Source organism: Callorhinus ursinus, unplaced genomic scaffold, assembly GCF_003265705.2.
Source record: "Callorhinus ursinus isolate GAN/ISIS: 27379988/994484 unplaced genomic scaffold, GSC_fseal_2.0 scaffold49, whole genome shotgun sequence".
Taxonomy (NCBI): domain Eukaryota; kingdom Metazoa; phylum Chordata; class Mammalia; order Carnivora; family Otariidae; genus Callorhinus; species Callorhinus ursinus.
The window spans coordinates 8,083,065-8,103,891 of record NW_027397111.1 but is presented as its reverse complement, the minus strand read 5'-3'; the positions used below and the strand labels follow the sequence as shown (position 1 = coordinate 8,103,891).

General features: G+C 39.4%; 2 pseudogenes; one reads left to right on the top strand and one right to left on the bottom strand.

The window, feature by feature from the left end:
- The first annotated feature begins 5,712 nt into the window (after window positions 1–5,712).
- On the top strand, window positions 5,713–6,164 carry LOC112806164 (cytochrome b-c1 complex subunit 7 pseudogene; annotated as a pseudogene).
- Window positions 6,165–9,048: 2,884 nt separating this feature from the next.
- LOC112840842 (mRNA turnover protein 4 homolog pseudogene) lies at window positions 9,049–9,930 on the bottom strand (annotated as a pseudogene).
- Between the last annotated feature and the right edge of the window lie 10,897 nt (window positions 9,931–20,827).

Here is a 20,827-nt window from a genome sequence, read left to right as displayed (position 1 = left end):
TACCATTTTAACCATTTTTAAGTGAACAATTTAGCGGCCTTGAGTACATTAACCTCATTGTGCAACCATCACTACCATCCACATCCAGATCTTTTCTTCATCCTGCAAAACTGAAATTCTATATCATTAAACAATAACTGCCCATTCCCCTACCCCACCCCTGCTCCTGGCAACTACAATCCCACTTTCTGTTTCTATGAATCTGCCTACTCCCGGCACCTCATATGAGTGGAACCATGCAGTATTTGTGGCTGGCTGGTTTCACCATGCGTAAAGTCTTCAAGGTTCATCTATACTGTAGTAGGTGTCAGAATTTCCTCTCTTTTTAAAGTCTGAAGAATATTCCTTGTATGTGTAGACCACATTTTGTTTATTCACCCATCAGTGGACACTTGGGGTGCTTCCACCTTTTAGCTATTGTGAATAATATGATTGTGAATATGGGTCTACAAATACCTGTTTATGTCTCTGCTTTCAATTCTTCTTAGTATATATCTATAAGCAGAATTGCTGGATCATACCATAATTCCATATATAATTTTTTGAATAACTTCAATACTGTTTACCACTTCAGCTACACCATTTTTCATTCCCACCAGCAATGCACAAGAGTTCCAATTTCTTCACATCCTCGCCAAAATTTACTTTCTCTTTTGTTTTGTTTTAAATGATAGCCATTCTCGGGGATGTAAAGTGGTGGTTCACTGAGGTTTTTTGAGTGGGTTTTTTATTTACAGCCCCAACATAGTCCTAGTCCGTTCCATAAAAGCCTCCATTAGGAAATTCTGGCTGGGTAGCAGGTGATCCTCTCAGTGAGATGGAAGAAAGATAGTTGGGTAGAAATGAGTCCTCTCAGAAGCCTAAGAAATAAACAATTGGGGCACCTGGATGGCTCATTTGCAAAGTTGATGCAATCTTGATGTAAACACCAGGACTCCATTTATTTTTTTCAATGGTTCTAAAAACTGCATCAACATTCTCTTTTGCTTTAGGAGGGTTAAAAATCCTTCCAATAAATATTTACTTTAAAATGATCATACTTAACATTTGAATGAATACTAAATGTCAGACATTATTGTTAAGTACTAAATGTGCATTAGCTCATTTAATCCTCATAGACACTCTGTGAAGTGGATATCACCATTATCTTTATTTTACAGTTGTAGAATCTGAAGTGAAGGGGGGTTAAGTAACTTGCTAGGAAGTGGCCAACCAGGACTCAATGCCAAGATGTCTGGCATCAGATCCACCTTCTTAACCCCTGCTCTGTACAGGCCAGGTGTGCCAGGCACTGTATTAGACATTATAGAAGATACAAGATGAATTCAGAGGCAAATCCTGCCCTCAAAGACCTAAAAGTCCATCTTCAAGACCTCCTCCAAAATATAAATATGATAATTCCTTTTGGTGGGGCACTTGGGTGGCTCAGTCGGTTAAGCGCCTGCCTTCCACTCCAGTCCTGGGATCGAACCCCGCATCGGGCTCTCTGCTCAGCGTGGAGTCTGCTTCTCCCTCTCCCTCTGCCCCTCCCCCTGCTCATGCACGTGAGTGTGCTCATGCTCTCTCTCTCTCAAATAAATAAATAAAAATCTTAAAAAAAAAAAAAACCTTTGGTGCTTCCCTGCCTGCATTTCCTCCATAGGGAATGTCATGAGCAGGACCAGCTACATAATTTGCAGGGCCTAGTGCAAAATTAAAATGCAAGGCTCCTTATTCAAAAAACAAGGGGAAAGTTCCATTAAAGGTGCTAAAAACAGTTTTTTCCTTTAAAAATATATTTTTTTAAGATTTCATTTTTTAAAGTAATCTCTGCACCCAAGGTGGGACTCAAACTCACAATCCAGATATCAAGAGTGGCATGCTCCACCTGAGCCAGCCAGGTGCCCCTTTTCAAAAATATTTTATACTAGTTAAACATAGTAGGGGTAATATCAATATATAAATAACAACATAAACTCACAAACTGCAACAAAAGAACTTTTTAGGGAAATAATTTTATACAATGCAATAAATAAAAATTATTAATGTGTTAACTTGATTGATCATAAGATTTTTTTCTGCCTCATTTTTCTAGAAATTCATGCATTAGGTCATCAAATTTATACTTTTAGGATCTTCATTTTCAATCAATATAATTAAAAGGACATCAGTCATTCTTGGCAAATGAAAGGTCACAGATAAATTTTGATAATTTGTAATTTTGAGAAGGATCTTTCTGTTGATCCAACTGTTATTGGGTCTATTGAGAGTATTTTATAGGCTATAACATATTGGGATACACTTTTGATCAATTATTTTAAAATATAAATTTTAGAGCTTACAATTTTTTTTTAAAGATTTTATGTATTTATTTGACAGAGAGACAGCGAGAGTGGGAACACAAGCAGTGGGAGTCGGAGAGGGAGAAACAGGCTTCCCACGGAGCAGGGAGCCCAATGTGGGGCTCTATCCCAGGACCCTGGGATCATGACCTGAGCTGAAGGCAGATGCTTAACGACTGAGCCACCCAGGCGCCCCTAGAGCTTACGATTCTTGGGGAACAATTTTTCTAAAAAGATTTAACTCTTGGGCCACCTGGGTGTCTCAGTGGTTAAGTGTCTGCCTTCCGCTCGGGTCGTGATCACAGGGTCCTGGGATCAAGCCCCACATCGGGCTCCCCGCTCAGCGGGAAGCCTGCTTCTCCCTCTCCCACTCCCCCTGCTTGTGTTCCCTCTCTCTCTGTCTCTCTGTCAAAATAAATAAATAAAATCTTTTAAAAATAGATAAATAAATAAATAAAAAATAAAAAGATTTAACTCTTCATATAAATCACTTTTGGGTAAGCCTGACTTTAATTTAAATATAAATTTATACAATGGTATGTCAATGTTTTCTTTGACATTTCCTGTAATTTGTGGAGTAATATAAGAAACTGAGAAAGAGGCTTCATGATTTGTATGTAATGCAAAACACCTGTTTATGTATTCATCATATCTTTAATAAGGAAAAATTAATTTTATTTTTTTTTAAGATTTTACTTATTTATTTGACAGAGAGAGACACAGTGAGAGAGGGAACACAAGCAGGGGGAGTGGGAGAGGGAGAAGCAGGCTTCCCTCAGAGCAGGGAGCCCAATGTGGGGCTCGATCCCAGGACCCTGGGATCATGACCTGAGCCGAAGGCAGATGCTTAACGACTGAGCCACTCAGGCGCCCCAGGAAAAATTAATTTTAAAATTGTCTTCCTTGTTAATAATTGGTTAATCTGAAGCTTCATATGAAAATAGTATTCTTGGGGTGCCTGCATGGCTCAGTCGGTTAAGCGTCTGCCTTCAGCTCAGGTCATGATCCTAGAGTCCTGGGACTGAGCCCCACATTGGACTCCTTACTCAGTAGGGAGTCGCTTCTCCCTCTCCCTCTCCTCCTCCCCTCTGCTTGTTCTCTCTGTTTCTCAAATAAATAAATAAAATCTTAAAAAAAGAAAGAAAGAAAATAGTATTCTTTTCTACCTCATGGAACAATTTTTGTATTTGGTTTCTATTTCTAAGCCTGTGGATACTTGTTTCCCAGTGTTGCAGCAGTTTTAAAAACTAGAGATTCTAAACTCTTCCAAAAATTCTAATAACTCCTTGCTATGCTCGACTACAGGATGTATATGCTTGCTTTTATTTTGTAATAATTTACTGACAAAGTTTAAGGCCTGAGGGTGGGCAATTCCTGTCCCAGTGCTTGGGCCAGAGTTAATATCTGTGCAGACACCACAGGAACAGGCCTTGGGGATGGACCAGTCACTGTGGGTCTCAATGCTGCCCCCATATAGGGGCAAAATCAACATACAGAAATCAAGTTTTCTCAATATAAATTATATGATAGAAAAAATACCCTATTTATAATAGCAACAACAACAAAAAGTTAAATACCTTGGAATGAACATAACAAATATATAGGGACGCCTGGATGACTCAGTCAGTTAAGCAACTGCCTTCGGCTCAGGTGATGATCCTGGGATCCTGGGATCGGGTCCCATGTTGGTCTCCCTGCTCAGCTGGGAGCCTGCTTCTCCCTCTCCCTCTGCCTGCCACTCTGCCTACTTGTGATCTCTCTCTCTCTGTGTCAAATAAATAAATAACATATTTTTTTAAAAAAGAAATATTCAAAGCCTATGTGAAGAAAAAATTTCAAACACTACTAAACACTATCCAAAAGAAAACTTGAACAAGTAGAAATATAAATTGCTCTTGGATAGGAATACTCAACATCACAAAAATGTCAGTTCTCCATAACTTAATTAAAATTTTTAATGTGAGTGACACAACAGGATTTTTATTTTTAACTAGATAAATTGATTCTAAAGTTTACCTAGAAAAAGAAAGGGGCAAGAATAATGACAAAAAGTGTGAAGAAGAAGAGCAATGATGGGAGAGGTGGATCTGCACTACCAGATATTAAAAGATGTTATGAAGCCTCAGTAAGCAGAACAGTGTAATGTTGGCATAAACATACATAGAGAGCTAATGGAGTAGGATATAATCTCCAAAAATAGTTGCAAAATCATACACAAACACAATATAATAAAGCTGACATCTCATTGGAGAAAATATGGATCACTAAATAAATGGTACTAGGACAAATGAGTAGCCACTTACATAAAAATGAAGTCAAAACCATTCCTCATGTCTCACTGGGTTAATTTCAAATGCATAAAAGACTTAACTTTTCAAAAAACTTCAAAAATGTGAAAAGAAAAATGGGAAAATACCTTTCATCTTGTAGTGAGGAAAAGCCTATCACCCGAAATCCAGAAGCTGTGAGGATTAATAAGTTCAATCATTCAAAAATAAACACTGATGTTTTAAAAACATAAGTCAAAAAAAGAAATAATAAACTGGGAGGAATGTTTTCATATGAGATCACAAAGGAATAATCTCCCTCATATATAAAGAGCCACCAGATATCAATAAGTAACCCAAAAGAAAATAGGTAAAGGATATGAATTCAAAGAAATAAAAATGAATCTTAAATATATGAAACAAAAATCCAAAGTTTGATAACACACTCTCCTTGCAAGACTAGGGAAACAGGCATTTCAAACATTAGTAGGAGTGTACACACATAAGTTCTACAAAAAGCAATCTTAAAATATCTATTTAAATTAAATAAATACATGTATTTTTAATATGGATTGACTTTCATGTCTGAAAAATGACATCTGAACAACGCCATTCATCACAGTCTGTTTGTAGCAGCAAAAGATTAGAAGCAACTCAAACGTCCTTCAGTAAGTGGCTGGAAATAGAAATTTTAGGACATCCATAAAATAAAACATTGTGGGGAGAAGGAGCAAGATGGCAGAGGAGTAGGAGACCAAAATTTCGTCTGGTCCCAGGAATTCAGCTAGATAGGTATCAAACCATTCTGAACACCAACAAACTCAACAGGAGATCAAAGAAAAGAATAGCAGCAACTCCATGAACAGAAAAGCAACCACTTTCTAGAAGTGTATATTTTTCTGGGGTTGTTGTTACACTTCTAGCATTTTGTTGTCTCATTCAACTATTCTCCTCTGGACAAAATGACAAGATGGAAAAAATCACCTCAAAAAAAAAGAAGAAGAGGAAGTACCAACTGCCAGGGACCTAATCAATACGGACATTAGTAAAATGTCAGAACTAGAGTTCAGAATGATGATTATAAAGATACTAGCTGGGCTTGAAAAAAGCATGGAAGGGCAGCCTCGGGTCAAAATGGTGAGCAGGCTTGCAGTTGCAGCATCAAGCCGGTGGCTGGAGGGTATTCGGAAATGGTACTACAATGCTGCAGGGTTCAATAAACTGGGGTTAATGAGAGATGATACAATATATGAGAATGATGATGTGAAAGAGGCCATAAGAAGGCTTCCTGAGAACCTTTATAACGACAGGATGTTTTGCATTAAGAGAGCACTGGACCTGACCATGAGGCATCAGATCTTGCCTAAAGAGCAGTGGACAAAATATGAGGAGGATAAATTCTACCTTGAACCATATTTGAAAGAAGTTATTCGGGAAAGAAAAGAGAGAGAAGAATGGGCAAAGAAATAATGATGGAATTGAACTCTGTGGTTGCAGCTGCCCTCAAATATTTTTAAGAAGTTGAATAAACCTGAAGTGTACAATTTAGAACTATCTGAGCTGCAAATATATTACTTTAAATTTAAAAAAAAGCATGGAAGATACTAGAGAATCCCTTTCTGGAGAAATAAAAGAACTAAAATCTAACCAAGTTGAAATCAAAAAGGCTATTAATGAAGTGCAATAAAAAAATGGAGGCTCTAACTGTTAGGATAAATGAGGCAGAAGAGAGAATTAGTGATATAGAAGACCAAATGATGGAGAATAAAGAAGCTGAGAAAAAGAGAGATAAACAACTACTGGATCACGAGGGCAGAATTCGAGAGATAAGTGATACCATAAGATGAAACAATATTAGAATAATTGGAATCCCAGAAGAAGAAGAAAGAGATAGAGAGGCAGAAGGTATACTGGAGCAAATGATAGCAGAGAACTTCCCTAATTTGGGGAGGGCAACAGGCATCAAAATCCAGGAGGCACAGAGAACCCTCCTCAAAATCAATAAAAACAGGTAAACACCCCAACATTTAATAGTAAAACTTACAAGTCTCAGAGACAAAGAGAAAATCCTGAAAGCAGCTCGGGACAAGAGGTCTGTACCTACAACAGTAGAAATATTAGATTGGAAACAGACCTATCCACAGAGACCTGGCAGGCCATAAAGGATTGGCATGATATATTCAGAACACTAAACGAGAAAAATATGCAGCCAAGAATACTATATCCAGCTAGGCTGTCATTGAAAATAGAAGGAGAGATAAAATTTGTTTGTTTGCTTTCAGAACAAACAAAAACTAAAAGAATTTGCAAACACCAAACCAGCCCTACTGAAATGGGTCCTCTAAGCAAAGAGAGAGCCTAAAAGTAACATAGACCAGAAAAGAATAGAGACAATATACAGTAACAGTCACCTTACAGGCAATACAATGGCACTAAATTCATATCTTTCAATAGTTACCCTGAGTGTAAATGGGAGAAATGCCCCAATCAAAAGACACAGGGTATCACATTGGATAAAAAAAACAAGACCCATCGATATGCTGCCTGCAAGAGACTCGTTTTAGACCCAAAGACACCTCCAGATTGAAAGTGAGGGGGTGGAATACCATTTACCATGCTAATGGACACCAAAAGAAAGCTGGGGTGGCAATCCTTATATCAGACAAATTAGATTTTAAAACAAAGACTGTAATAAGAGATGAGGAAGGACACTATATCCTACTTAAACTGTCTATCCAACAAGATCTAACAATTGTAAATATCTATGCCCCTAACATGGGAGCAGCCAATTATATAAGCCAATTAATAACAAAATCAAAGAAACACATCGACAACAATACGATAATAGTATGGGATTTTAACACACCCCCCTAACTGAAATGAACAAATCATCTAAGCAAAAGATCAACAAGGAAATAAAGGCTTTATTTTTTTTTAAGATTTTATTTATTTATTTGACAGAGAGAGACACAGCAAGAGAGGGAACACAAGCAGGGAGAGCGGGAGAGGGAGAAGCAGTCTTCCCTCAGAGGAGGGAGCCCGATGTGGGGCTCGATCCCAGAACCCTGGGATCATGACCTGAGCCGAAGGCAGACGCTTAACGACTGAGCCACCCAGGCACCTGGAAATAAAGGCTTTAAATGACACACTGGACCAAATGGACTTCACAGATATATTCAGAACATTCCATCCCAAAGCAACAGATAATAATAATTATTATTATTCTAACGATTATCCTCATTTACACATTAAGAAAATGAGGCTTAGATGGTGCATCCACTCTGGAAAACAGTATGGAAGTTCCTCAAAAAGTTGAAAATAGAGCTACCCTATGACCCAGCAATTGCACTACTGGGTATTTACCCCAAAGATACAAATGTAGTGATCTGAAGGGGCACATGCACCCCAATGTTTATAGCAGCAATGTCCACAATAGCCAAACTATGGAAAGAGCCTAGATGTCCATCAACAGACGAACAGATAAAGAAGATATGGTATATATATACAATGGAATATTATGCAGCCATCAAAAAACATGAAATCTTGCTATTTGCAATGACGTGTATGGAACTAGAGGGTATTATGCTAAGTGAAATAAGTCAATCAGAGAAAAACAAGTATCATATGAACTCACTGATATGAGGAATTTAAGAAACAAGACAGAGGAGCATAGGGGAAGGGAGGGAAAAAATGCAACAAGATGAAACAAGAGAGGGAGACAAATCATAAGAGACTCTTAATCTCAGGAAACAAACTGAGTGTTGCTGGAGTGGTGGGGGGTGGGAGGGATGGGGTGGCTGGGTGATGGACATTGGGGAGGGTATGTGCTATGGTGAGTGCTGTCAATTGTGTAAGACTGATGAGTCGCAGACCTGTACCCCTGAAACAAATAATACATTATATGTTAAAAAAAAAAAAAAAGAAGATAGTAGGAAGGGAAAAATGAAGGGGGGAAATCAGAGGGGAGGACGAACCATGAGAGACTATGGAGTCCGAGAAACAAACTGAGGCTTTTAGAGGGGAAGGGGGTGGGGGATGGGTTAGCCCGGTGGTGGGTATTAAGGAGGATACATACGGCATGGAGCACTGGGTATTATACGCAAACAATGAATCAAGGAACACTACATCAAAAACTAACATCATAAAATAAAATTTAAAAAAATAGAACATTATGCAGCTGCAGAAAGGAATGAGAAAGCTCTATATGTTTTAATATGGAAAGATCTCCAAGATACACTTTTTTGAGAGAGAGAGCAAGCAGCAGGGAGGTGGAATGTAGGTGGGGGTAGAGGGAGAGAGAGAGAAAGAGAACCTTCAGCAGGTTCCATGCTCGATGTGGAGCCCAGTGGCAGGGCTTGATCTGACAACCCTCAGATCATGACCTGAGCTGAAATCCAAGAGTTGGATGCTTAACTGACTGAGTCCCCAGTCACCTCTCCAAGATACACTTTTTTTTTTTTCTAGGAAAAGTTCTCTTTGCTGTCCACAGGAGCCACCTTGCAGACAGTTTTATTCCTTATAGAAAAGCAGTCCATCCCTCTTGCCCTCCCTGCTGTTCAGCGAGTGGGGTGGTGGTCCCACAGTCCGTCCCCAGTATCTGTCAGCCGTCATCTTCCCCCTCTGATTCTTCTGCTGACTCGGATGCGCTCTCAGGCAAGTCATCTCCCATCTGCTGGAACCTTCCAGACTGTGCATCCCACATGTATTTGATGGTGACCTTGAATTCAGCCATCTCATACCCGAAAAGCTTCAGCACGCGGGCCTGCTCTGGGGTCAGCACGTCGCCCTCCTTACACACCTCGTGGTCGGACAGCAGGGTCACCACACCTCTCTTGAGGGCAGTGGGCAGGCCCAGCTGCCTCAGCTGTGGCTCCATGGAGTGGGGGAACTGCTCCAGGGGCCCGGGGTCCAGGGTCACAGTGAAAGTTGCTTTGTTTCCGGCTCGAGCGAAGTCCATTTCCGTGTATTTCGTAAACCACTCATTCACTTCCTCCTTGGTGCGGTTGGTGAAAAGGAGACCGACCTCACCCCTCAACTTCTTGCTGACCTGATGCAGGTTGTCTTTGTACTTATCAGCTGGGCTTCGACCCAAGGCCACCATCATCACCTTGTTTTTGCCAAAGAACATCTGGCTGTGCTTCCAGGCGTTCCGGATGTCCTTCAGCTTGCTGTTCCTCATGTTGGCCACGGAGAAGATGAAAAGGTACTTGTACGTATCCACACATTTCCGAAGCTCTTCTATCAGGTACTGTTTCAGTTCTAAGCCTTTCTTGGCAGTTCTGGTTAAGGAAACTTTCTTGTCGCGCTGGGATTTGGGCATCGCGCTGCAGGCACATGCGTCGGAAGGCCTCCAAGATACACTTTTAAATGAGAAAAACAAAGTGCAGAACAGTGGATATTCTGCTATCTTCTGTGTAAAGAAAGAAGAAAAACAAGAATCTATCTGTATTTGTATTTGTTTATATATACATAAAGAATCTAGAAAGATATAAAAGAAATTAAGGAGGTGACTGGGTAGATGGAGGTAGAAAATGGAAGGGAGGTTTTCAGTGATTATCTCTTTATACATTTTAATTGTTGAGCCATCTGACTATACTGCCATAGAAGAAGAAGGAAGAGAAGAAGAACTAGAGTGGAGGTGGTTTTTATTAACATGACCACCAAAGTAACTAAAAATTGAATGAAGTCTAGATCCCAACCATTTTTGAAAACCATGGAAATTTTCAGTGTTTGTTCATAGTTCCCTTTCAGCCATAAAGTATAAGTGAATTTCTCCTGCTGCCGTAGAATTGTGGGCACCTGATTATGGTGAATTATTGTCCTGGACCCATTTAGGCTAAAGAGGTAATAGATAACATCTTTTCAATTCTTGTGGCAACATTGCTAACTATTGCCTAAAGCCTGTGGGAAGAGAATGGACAATCAACACACACACACACACACACACACACACACACACACACACACACAGGTCAGTCTTTAAAATCATCATATGAGATTACTGATATTAGAGATGCCATTATCCTTTTAAATTAGCTCACAGAGCCTATTAATAAGATACCAAGTTAAGGTATGATCTGTGATTCCTTGCAATTATCTGTTTATCCATTCTGCAATTTTCTTGCAGATAACTAACAATGCCCTTTCATTTATTACTAGGTCAACACAAGCCAGTTTGTCAATTATTTATTTCTAAAATATTGTTCATGTCAATGTTCAAGAAAAAAAGAAAATAAAGAGAAAAAGAAAACGTAAAAATAAAGTTCATATATCTTACATCAAAAACTGGGCAGCAGGGCGCCTGGGTGGCTCAGTCGTGAAGTGTCTGCCTTCGGCTCAGGTCATGATCCCAGGGTCCTGGGATCGAGTCCTGCATCGGGATCCCTGCTCAGCGGGAAGCCTGCTTCTCCCTCCGTCTCTGCTTGTGCTCTTTCTCTCTCTCTCAAATAAATAAAATCTTAAAAAAAAAAAAAACAACTGGGCAGCATATGTGATAGAAGCAGGGACTTTACAGTTATGTAAATACATAGTAGTAGCCCTTGCTTCCATCTTGCTACCATGACACCAAAGGGATGATGATAAAGTTTCTACAATGAGCATGTATTACTTGTATTTTTTAAAAGATTATTTATTTATTATAGCAAGAGAGAGTGGGGGGGAGGGGCAGAGGAAGAGAAAGAATCTCAAGCAGACTCCCTGTTGAGTGTAGAGCCTCATGCAGGGCTTGATCTCACGACCCTGAGATCATGACCCGAGCTGAAACCAAAAGTTGGATGCTTAACCGACTGAGCCACCCAGGAGCCCTGAACAGGTATTACTTTTATAATTAAGAAGAGAGAAGATTTTTTTTTAATGTAAATATGTATAAGCTGAGTGTGGAGATAGCCCTGAATGTTAACGCTGATCCTGTCATTTATTATCTGCGAGATCTTGGTCAGAGTCGCAGTTTTCCCATCTGTAAACTGAGGGCAATCATACCGCTTTGCAGGGTTAAAGTTAGTTATGGATGAGACTATGTGAAGGGCTAAGTAGAGGCTCTGGCACAGAGTGGGCACACAGTGGGAGAGATTCTCATCCCCCATGCACCTGGTAGAGGCAGGACCCATGGAATCCAAGCCTGGTTGGTGCCGTATTTCCTAAGTTCCTCTATTTGGGCTATTCTTTGGCTGTGCCAAAGCACAGGTACTTGCCCCTGCCTGTTGGGAGAAACCTGGTTATTAATCCATACCCATGGCATGATTGTAATTAGGAAACCTGGAATTTCTGGAGATAAACTAGCTCTGTTCAGATCCCAGAAGGGTGTTTCCCTTTTCATGTGAATGAGGTTTCAGTGCAGGAAACTGAAATGTCTCTAGAAGTATATAATATAGAGAACTGAGAACTTACAAAAAGCTTGGAAGAGCAAGAAGGGTAGGCTGTAGGCTGGGCCTTCAGGAATTCCCGGAAGACACTAGCCCTAATCTGCCAGGGAAGCCACTATTTCTGCACGACCAGCACAAACCTCAACAACTCTTCAAGTAGCTGTGAGCTTGAACTCTGTCACCTGTTATCTATGTAACCTTGGGCAAGTTACTTAACTTCTCGAGAATCAAGATAAGGAAGTTGCCATCATAGTATCTGCTTCTCAACACCTGTGGAATTATTTCTACAACTTTATTTACGAGCAAAACAAATAAAGCCAAAAGCAAATGGAAAATAGCCTCCGCCTCACTCCTACTTTTCAAATGCATGAGTACGTTTCACTAGCAGAATGTAGGTCATATCAAGGACCCTAGCTGCAAGGGAGCCTAGAAGAGATGTTTATGCTGTTTTTTTTAGCTTGTCAGACCATGCAGGGCTGAAGAGATACCCGAGGGACTTGGAAGTCAGTGCTGAGGACCAAATAAATCTATCATAGAAAGAGTTATTTAGTTCCTACTAAACTCGGGCAACTTCTGCCAACACCTGTTTCTGCTGCAGGGGCTCCAAACATAGTCAAGGTCGAAGTTCATTGTGCTCACTTGAAAATGTAGTAAGACAATTTTTGGTTGCCTCTCAAGCATACCTTAGCCATTATCTAACAATGCGTAGATTCTCATTCATTCAATTATCCATCCACCTCTCCTGTAAGCAACCCATATGCTTTGGAAAACTGAGCTCCATTCCACTTCCAGGAGTGGGCCCTAATTGGTTTATATAAATTAGCACATTCCATCTTCTTGGCCATAGTCATTGGCACAAGGGCAAGTCTCTCCCAAAAGAAATGACTTAAATTTCACATTCCCTCTCTACACAGGATCAAAATGGTGAGGGTATAATTTACAATTCATCTTTTTCAAATATAGATTTCTTTGCTGTTTCTCATTCTCCTTCATCCATTTCCTCATCTTGTTCTGTCTTCTATTGTGTCTTCTGTATATACATATGAAATGAAAATATTATTCAGCCTTAAGAAACAAGGAGATCCTGCCATTTGTGATAACACTGATGAACCTGGAGGACATTATGCTAAGTGAAATAAGCCAGACACAGAAATAAAAATACTGTGCGATGGAACTTTCTCCAGAAGAGACCACATACTGGGTCACAAATCAGGTTTCAACTGATACCAAAAGACTGAGATTATTCCCTGCATATTCTCAGACCGTAATGCTTTAAAACTGGAACTCAATCACAAGAAAAAAATTGGAAGAAATTCACACTTGGAAGCTAAAGACCACTCTGCTCAAGAATGTTTGGGTCAATCAGGAAATCAAAGAAGAACTTAAACAATTCATGGAAACCAATGAGAACGAAAAAAACATCAGTCCAAAACCTATGGGATACTGCAAAGGTGGTCCCGAGGGGGAAATACATAGCCATCCAAGCCTCACTCAAAAAAAACAGAAAAATCCCGAATTCACCAACTAACTTTACACATTAAAGAACTAGAGAAAAAGCAACAAATGATGCCTAAGCCACGCATTAGAAGAGAAATAATTAAGATTGGAGCAGAGATCAATGAATTAGAAACCAGAAACATAGTAGATCAGATCAAAGAAACCAGAAGTGAGTTCTTTGAAAGAATTAATAAGATCAATAAACCACTGGCCAGACTTATCCAAAAGAAAAAAGAAAGGACCCAAATTAATAAAATTATGAATGAAAGGGGAGAGATCACGACTAACACCAAGGAAATAGAAACAATTATTAGAAATTATTATCAACAATTATATGCCAATAAATTAAGCAACCTGGAAGAAATGGATGCCTTCCTGAAAACCTAAACTCCCAAGACTGAAACAGGAAGAAATTGACAACCTGAATAGGCCAATAACCAGTAACGAGATTGAAGCAGTGATCAAAAACCTCCCCAAAAACAAAGAGTCCAGGGCCTGATGGATTCCCTGGGGAATTCAACCAAACATTCAAAGAAGAAATAATACTTATTCTCCTGAAGCTGTTTCAAAAAATAGAAACAGAAGGAAAGCTTCCAGATTCATTCTATGAGGCCAGCATTACCTTAATCCCCAAACCAGGCAAAGACCCCATCAAAAAGGAGAATTTCAGACTGATATCCCTGATGAATATGGATTCCCAAATTCTCAACAAAATCCTAGCTAATAGAATCCAACAATACATTAAAAGGATCATCCACCACAACCAAGTGGGATTTATCCCCAGGATGCAAGGGTAGTTCAACATTTGCAAATCAATCAATGTGATAGAACACATTAATAAGGGGAGAAAGAAGAACGATATGGTCCTCTCAATTGATGCAGAAAAAGCATTTGACAAAATACAGCATCCTTTCTTGATTAAAACTCTTCAGAGTATATGGATAGAGGGAACATTCCTCAATTTCATAAAATCCATCTATGAAAACCCACAGTGAATATCATCCTCAATGGGGAAAAGCTGAGAGCCTTTCCCTCAAGATCAGGAACACGACAAGGATGCCCACTCTCGCCACTATTCAACATAGTACTAGAAGTCTTAGCAACAGTAATCAGAAAACAAAAAGAAATAAAAGGTATTCAAATTGGCAAAGAATTTGTCATCTCTCTTCACAGATGACATGATACTTGATGTGGAGAATCCAAAAGACTCCACCCCCAAATTACTAGAACTCACATAGCAATTCTGTAATGTGGCAGGATACAAAATCAATGAACAGAAATCAGTTGCTTTCTTATACATAAACAATTCAACTGTAGAAAGAGAAATTAGAGAATCGATTCCATTTACAATAGCACCAAAAACCATAAGATACCTCAGAATAAACCTAACGAAAGAGGTAAAGGATCTATACTCTAGGAACTACAGAACATTCATGAAAGAAATTGAAGAAGGGCGCCTGGGTGGCTCAGTTGGTTAAGCGACTGCCTTCGGCTCGGGTCATGATCCTGGAGTCCCGGGATCGAGTCCCGCATCAGGCTCCCTGCTCAGCGAGGAGCCTGCTTCTCCCTCTAACCCTCCCCCCTCTCATGTACTCTCTCTCTCTCTCATTCTCACTCTCTCAAAAAATAAATAAATCTTAAAAAAAAACAAAAAAAAAAGAAATTGAAGAAGACACAAAAAGATGGAAAAACATTCCATGCTCATGGATCAGAAGAATAAACATTGTTAAAATGTCTATGCTGCCCAGAGCAATCTATACCTTCAACACCATCCCGATCAAAATTCCAATGACATTTTTCAAAGCGCTGGATAAACAATCCTAAAATTTGTATGGAACCAGAAAAGACTCTGAATTGCCAAGGAAATGTTGAAAAAGAAAAACAAAGCTGTGGGCATCATGTTGCTTGGTTTCAAGCTGTATCACAAAGCCATGATTACCAAGACAGCATGGTACTGGCACAAAAACAGACATATAGACCAATGGAACAGAATAGAGAGCCCAGATATGGACCCTCAACTCTATGGTCAAATAATCTTCGACAAAGCAGGAAGAAATATGCAATGGAAAAAAGACAGTCTCTTTAATGAATGGTGCTGGGAAAATTGGATAGCTATATACAGAAGAATGAAACTCGACCGTTCTCTAACACCATACACAAAGATAAACTCAAAATGGATGAAAGACCTCAGTGTGAGACAGGAATCCACCAACATCCTAGAGGAGAACATAGGCAGTAACCTCTTCGACATCGGCCACAGCAACTTCTCTCAAGATATATCTCCAAAGGCAAGTGAAACAAAAGCGAAAATGAACTTTTGGGACTTCATCAAGATAAAAAGCTTCTGCACAGCAAAGGAAACAGTCAACAAAACAAAGAGGCAGCCCACAGAATGGGAGAAGATATTTGCAAATGACACTACAGATAAAGGGCTGGTATCCAAGATCTATAAAGAACTTCTCAAACTCAACACCCAAAAAACAAATAAGTCAAAAAATGGGCAAAAGACATGAACAGAGACTTCTCAAAAGAAGACATACAAATGGTTAACAGACACATGAAAAAATGTTCATCATCATTAGCCATCAGGGAAATTCAAATCAAAACCACATTGAGATACCACCCTACACCAGTTAGAATGGCAAAAAATTGACAAGGCAAAAAACAACAAATGCTGGAGAGGTTCTGGAGAAAGGGGAACCCTCCTTACACTGTTGGTGGGAATGCAACTTGGTATAGCCACTTTGGAAAACAGTGTGGAGGTGCCTCAAAAAATTAAAAATAGAGCTACCCTATGACCCAGCAATTGCCCTACTGGGTATTTACCCCAAAGACACAGATGTAGTGAAAAGAAGGGCCATATGCACCCCAATGTTCATAGCAGCAATGTCCACAATAGCCAAACTGTGGAAGGAGCCGAGATGCCCTTCAACAGATGAATGGATAAAGAAGATGTGGTTCATATATACAGTGGAATAAACAACTCAGCCATCAGAAAGGATGAATACCCAACTTTTACATCAACATGGATGGGACTGGAGGAGATTATGCTAAGTGAGATAAGTCAAGCAGAGAAAGTCAATTATCATATGGTTTCACTTATTTGTGGAACATAAGGAATAGCATGGAGGACATTAGGGGAAGGAAGGGAAAAATGAAGGGGGGAATAGGAGGAGGAGATGAACCATGAGAGACTACGGACTCTTAGAAACAAACTGAGGGTTTTAGAGGGGAGGGGGGTGGGGGGATGGGTTATTCCAGTGATGGGTATTAAGGAGGACACATATTGCATGGAGTACTGGGTGTTATACGAAAACAATGAATCATGGAACACTACATCAAAAACTAATTATGTACCATATGGAACTAACATAACATAATAAAATTAAATTAAATTGAAAAAATACTGTGCAATCTCACTTGTATGTAGAATCTAAAAATTTGAATACAGAGAAGCAGAGAGTAAAATGGCAGGTTACCAGAGGCAGGGAGGTGGGAGAAATGGGAGAATGGTTAAAGAGTAAAAGGTTACAGTTAAATAGGATGAATAAGTCTAGAGGTCTAATGTACAGCATGATGATTATAGTTAATAACACTGTATTTTATACTGGAAATTTGCTAAAAAAGTAGAATTCAGGTGCTCTCACCACACACACAAAACTCACTACTTTTCTATTTCTCAAAATTCATCATTAACAGAGTAAAGTTAAACCACAGAAGGGAAGAAGATATTGCAATATCTATTAACAAATAATAGTCATATCCAGAATATATAAAGAACCATTAAAAGTCAGTAAGAAAAAGACAAATCAATTTAAAAAATGAGCAAGAAACTTGAATGAGCACTTCATCAGAAAGGATATCCAAGGGCGCCTGGGTGGCTCAGCTGGTTAAGTGACTGCCTTCGGCTCAGGTCATGATCCTGGAGTCCCAGGATCAAGTCCCACATCGGGCTCCCTGCTCAGCGAGGAGCCTGCTTCTCCCTCTGACCCTCCCCCCTCTCATGTACTCTCTCTCTTTCTCGCTCTCTCAAATAAATCTTTAAAAAAAAAAAAAGAAAGGATATCCAAGTAGCCAATACACATATGAAAATGTACTCGATATCATCAGTCGTCACAGGAATGCAAATTAAAACCACAATGAGATACCACTGCCCTCCTACCAGAATGGCTAAAAATAAAAAAACTGACAATAACAAGTACAGCGTAGGATGCAGAGAAAGGAGAGTACTCGCACCCTGCTGGTGGGAGTGAAAACTGATAGAACCACTTTGGAAAAGAGTTTGACACATGCAGTGTGTACCAGCAATTCCTATATATATATGGATGGATATATAGACATAGATATATATGGATATATATGGATACATGTATGGATATATATAAATACATCTCCAGCAGAAGTACATGCACATTTTCCCCAAAGACTCTAAAGGAACTTTTTTCTTAGCACCATTGTTCATGTAACCAAATCCTGAGAATAGCCCAAATGACCATCAATAGCAGAATGGATAAATAACTTCATACTACATGGTGTGTTTTTACTATTCAGCAGTTAAAATGAATGACCTTCGGCTCCATTAAAAGAAAAAAAAAGGATGACCCTCACAAAGTTAATGTTGAACAAAAGAAACCATCACAAAAGAGGATGCACTGTATGACTCCATTTATAATCAGGTCAAGAATAGGCCTGCAGTTCTCAGAGAGCTGTCCCAGCCCAGCAGCAGCAGCATCACCTGGTAACTTGTGAGGAGTGAAAATTCTCCACCTGACACACACTGAATCAGAAACTCTGAGGGTGAGTCCCAGAAATCCGTTTTAACAAATCTTCTAGCTGATTCTCATGTGCACTGACGTTTGAAAACCACTGGAAACAATAAAATTGATCTACGGTGTTAGAAGTTAGGATAGTGATTGTTTGAGGGTTTGGGGACAGGGGCGTGCGAGGGTTGCAAAATGGTAGTTATTAGAGTCCATTTCCTTGGCCTGGGTGGGAGTCATGCAAGTGTTTCCAGTTTCAGTGGTGATAATTCACTGATCTGCATGCATGCTTGTGATTTCTGCATTGTGTTGTTTGTGTGTTATGTTTCATTTTAAGAACCTACTAGAAAAGAGCTACATGATAAAACTGAAGAAATCTTCCCAAAAACAAAGACAAAAAGATGGAAAAATGAGTGAGTGGTAAGATGAGGGACAGAGCATTCAGCATCTCAACAACAGACATTCCAGAAAGAGAAAACAGAAAGAGAAGGGGAGGAAACCATCTAAGGAATAATTTAAGAAAATTCCCCGGAAATGAAGCCCATGAATTTCTAAATTAATTGAAAGGGCCTATTAAGGGCCTACAATGGATGAAAATACACACACTTTGGCAAATTTCATCATCAGAAACAAAAAAAGATCCCACAAGCTTCCAGAAAGAAAACACAGGTCTCATACAAAAGATCAGACATCAGAGTGGCTTTCGACTTCTCTGTAGTGACACTGGAAAACTGAAGGCATGAGACAATGCCTTTAAAATTAAGAAAAACTATTTCCAAGCTAGAAGTCTATATTTTTCCAAACTAGGAATCTGTAAGAACAGAATAACAACATTTTCATATATGTAAGATCTCAAAAAATGTACAGCCCATTACTTCCTAGGGATGTTACGGGAAAATATGTTCCACTAAAATAAGGAAATAAAGAAAAAGGAAGGCATGGGACCCAGGAAAACAAGATATTCAATACAGGAAAGTACAGTAACCACAACCTCTATACAGCGGGATGTCCTGCAGCCAGGTTGATGGTAAGAGGAGACCCCAGGATGACAGTGGGCCCCAGGCAGCCACGAGTCCAGCCTGAAGCAGGCCCAACGATCCAGGAGAGACTTAAGAGGATAGGAATGCATTAAATGTCTGGTACAAACTAATGCATTAAGATGAGATTTTTGACAACCAGCCAAGTGTTCGGGGTTAAGTTAGTGATTAACTCAAGGAAACTCAACAAAGAAGCTCCAAGGGGGCAATTCTGAAGGGCCACTCTAGCTCCAGAGCTCCCATGGCATCAGTCAAGACTGTACTCATGCCTACATAGCAGCCTGGCTTCTCTCTCTCCCAAATCCCCACTCCTGTCTTCTTCCCCTCTATATACAGGTGCTGATCCTAAGGGTACTCCCTAATAAATATCCTATACACTAAGCTCCATCTCAGAGTCTGCTTTCTGGACACCCCAACCTGCAATACAAGACAACTCCAGAGAAAAGAAAATTTGGGAAAGGAAGGACAATCTATCATATTTGACTACACCATGCACCTATCAATAGCATTTACAAAGAACTCAAACTTTCACTCTTTGAAGATGACATGATACTCTATGGAGAAAACCCAAAAGACTCCACCAAAAAATTGCTAGAACTGATACATAAATTTGGCAAAGTCACAGGATATAAAAATAACATACAGAAACTGGAATTTCTATAAACCAATCATGAAGCAGCAGAAAGAGAAATCAGGAATTGATCCCATTTACAATTGTACCAAAAACTATAAGATACCTAGGAATAAACCTAACCAAAGAGGTAAAAGATCTGAATGCTGAAAACTATAAAACACTTATGAAAGAAATGGAAGAAGACACAAAGAAATGGAAAAACGTTCTGTGCTCATGGATTGGAAGAACAAATGTTGATAAAATGTCTATGCTAACCAGAGCAATCTACATGATCAGTGCAATTGTGATCAAAATAACACCACCATTTTTCATAGAACTAGAACAAACAATCCTAAAATTTGTATGGAACCAGAAAAGACCCCGAATAGCAAAAGTAACACTTCAAAAGAAAACCAAAGCTGGAGGCATCACAATCTCAGACTTCAAGCTGTATTACAAAGCTGTAATCATTAAGATAGTATGGTACTGGCACAAAAATAGACACAGAGATCAATGGAACAGAACAGAAAACCCAGAAATGGACCCTCAACACTATGGTCAACTACTCTTTGACAAAGCGGGAAAGAATGTCCAATGGAAAAAAGACAGTCTCTTCAAAAAATCGTGCTGGGAAAACTGGACAGCAACATGCAGAAGAATGAAACTGGACCACTTTCTTACACCATACACAAAAATAGACTCAAAATGGATCAAAGACCTAACTTTGAGACAGGACACCATCAAAATTCTTGAAGAGAAAACAGGCAGCAACCTTTATGACCTTGGCCACAGCAACTTCTTACTGAACATGTCACCAAAGGCAAAGGAAACAAAAGCAAAAATGAACTATTGGGACTTCATCACGATAAAAACCTTCTGCACAGCAAAGGAAACAATCAACAAAACTAAAAGGCAACCTATGGAATGGGAGAAGATATTTGCAAATGACATCAGATAAAGGGCTAGTATCA